The following is a 2,983-nucleotide window of genomic DNA, read 5'->3' on the forward strand; positions in this document are numbered from 1 at the left end:
ATTTTGGCAGCCGCCAAAGATGATCCAGCTGCAGGCATCTTCAAAGATGATCCATGGATCATTTTTGGCATCTTCAAAACTCATTGGTCAATGCTGAAATGATTTACACATGCCTTAGGAGAAATGCCGAGCCCCCCCTCCCCCCCCCCCCCCCCCTTCTCTCTCTCCCCGTTTGTGTATGGTGCCTTCACCTTTCCAGCTGCTGCACCACAGCTGGGCCCGTAGCATTCATTTGCTCCTTATGGGTGTAACAGACAGACAGACAGACAGACAGTGGCGGGGATGCCCTTCGGTGCAGCGCTTGAACTGTGACAGCTGGCGCCGGCCGGAGTCGCCAGCAAATCACGACCGCCACATCCACATATACCAGTGCCACCTCCTCCCCTCCCTCCCTGTCCCCTGCGCTGCCAGGCTCACCGCACAGCGCATAGGGGTCGGGGCTCCAGGGCAGGGCGTCGAGTGCCACCAGCGTCTCCCCAGGCTTGCAAGTGCCCCAGGCGTCCCTGGGAGGGAAACACGCATGAAATGAGGCCGCCAGGTCTCCACAGGAGTTGGTGGAGAGCGGCATGAGACGGCAGCAAGCAGCAGCAGACAGACAGGCAGGCCAGCAGCCACGGCCGCCGCTCCCCGGCACCATCTGCCATGCAGCAGAGCGCCATGCAGCCAGCTGCCGCCTCACAATCGGTACGTGCATCCCATGCACTTGCCGCGCCCAGCCAGCCCACACAGGACCTTGCCGGGCCCGGCACATGGGGAGCCAAAGAAAGGGTCGGGATCCAGCGGGGTGCCCATCCGGAGCGTGGGGCCGGAGGGGACGGGGTTGGAGACAGGGTACCAGCCGGGCGGGCACGATGCGCTCAGGCAGCTGGACGTGTCTCCAAACCTGCCGGGTGGGGCGCACGCTGGGCGCAATCACTCGGACAGCATGCGGCATGAAGCGCGCACGGCGCAGTGGCCGGGACCCCACCCTCCCCGCGCCCATCACCAACACTCGCCATTTGAACACACTATCAAGCGAGTACCGGAAGCATGGAAACTGATAGAATCCCTTCTGCTTGCCGTCAGTGAAGGTATAGTAATCCTGGGAACCCTAAACCCTAAAAACCCTAAACCCTAAACCCTAAAAACCCTAAAACCCTAAATCGGTTCATTCATTCATTCAGCACACAGACCGGCCGCCTCTTGCTCGAGGGCGGCCCACTTTGGCCTGGGCAGCCCGGGCCGCCCTCCCCCCCGGGCGCATGTTCGGTGTTGGAGGGGTGCGCCCAGCGATAGGGGGCCCCTGAAGGCATGCGCCGAGGCCGGGAAGCGTGGTTCGGCGCTGCTGCACGCTTGGCGACTTGAACAGAACCGCGTGCCGCCGAGCTGCGGCCGCAGTTTCCGGCCCACAGTCTACGGCCACAGCCACGGGACTCGGCGGCACGGCGTTTCGGTCCACGGCTTGCTGCCGCCGCCGTCGCAGGGGTGCTGCCTGCGGCGGCGGCGGCACGGCGTTTGGGTCCACGGCTTGCTGCCGCTGCCGCCGCCGCAGGGGTGCTGCCTGCGGCGGCGGCGGTAGCGCACGTGGCAACCCCCCGCGCTTCCTTGCCTCCCATCCACCGGACCCCGTCCTGCGCTTCACTTTGTTTCGGGAGGGGCTGCTCACTGCTCATTGCTCATTGCTCATCGCACACTGCTCAACGCTCATTGCCCTATATCCCACCCAGCCGCAGGACTCTACTGCCGCCCGCGCCCCGCCCCATCTGGCCGCTTGCGCGCCCCATCCCCCCTCGATGGGGCCCGCCCACACCGGGGCCTCCCCCCTCCCGCCCACTGCTTTCTCAACGGCCCCGAGCCGGGGCTGCCCTCATTGCATACATAGTGCGCCTTTCCCTGCTTTTCTAGTGACCTAGCGTTCCGCACTGCCGTTTGGCCAGCCCATGCTCCCGTACCGTTGCGTTTCTCCCCAATGCGCCATGCCACTTTGCCAGTCATACACACGTTTCGATGCGTGCCCTGTCAGCTGCTTGCGTTGCATGTCGCCTTGCTCCACCCCTGTTTTATTGCTTTCTCTGCTTTCGCCCGGTTCCCGTCCCGTTTCGGCGGGGAGTCTATGTTGCAAGCTAGTTCTTGCTTTACCAGACTTTAAGCCCACACAAGCAAGCAGTGTCAGTGAAGGTATAGTAATCCTGGGAATGTCCGCGAAATAAAGGGAATTGCTTCATTGACGCCCAGCCAGGGCCAAGCTTTGCGCACGTGTCCTTCCCCACCTGAGGCTGCGTGACAAGGCCCAGCGCAAGGCGCAGCGCGCGTTAATAATAGCTATGCCATGGCGGCGAAGGCGCGCTGTCATGGCAACCGCGCAGCAAGAAAGGCATTCATTCATTCAGCACACAGCCCGGCCGCCTCTTGCTCGAGGGCGGCCCACTTTGGCCTGGGCAGCCCGGGCCGCCCTCCCCCCCGGGCGCATGTTCGGTGTTGGAGGGGTGTGCCCAGCGATAGGGGGCCCCTGAAGGCATGCGCCGAGGCCGGGAAGCGTGGTTCGGCGCTGCTGCACGCTTGGCGATTTGACCAGAACCACGTGCCGCCGAGCTGCGGCCGCAGTTTCCGGCCCACGGTCTACGGTCGCAGCCACGGGACTCGGCGGCACGGCGTTTCGGTCCACGGCTTGCTGCCGCCGCCGTCGCAGGGGTGCTGCCTGCGGCGGCGGCGGCACGGCGTTTGGGTCCACGGCTTGCTGCCGCTGCCGCCGCCGCAGGGGTGCTGCCTGCGGCGGCGGCGGTAGCGCACGTGGCAACCCCCCGCGCTTCCTTGCCTCCCATCCACCGGACCCCGTCCTGCGCTTCACTTTGTTTCGGGAGGGGCTGCTCACTGCTCATTGCTCATTGCTCATCGCACACTGCTCAACGCTCATTGCCCTATATCCCACCCAGCCGCAGGACTCTACTGCCGCCCGCGCCCCGCCCCATCTGGCCGCTTGCGCGCCCCATCCCCCCTCGATGGG

Source organism: Chlorella variabilis (assembly GCF_000147415.1).
Source record: "Chlorella variabilis unplaced genomic scaffold CHLNCscaffold_8, whole genome shotgun sequence".
NCBI classification, from domain to species: domain Eukaryota; kingdom Viridiplantae; phylum Chlorophyta; class Trebouxiophyceae; order Chlorellales; family Chlorellaceae; genus Chlorella; species Chlorella variabilis.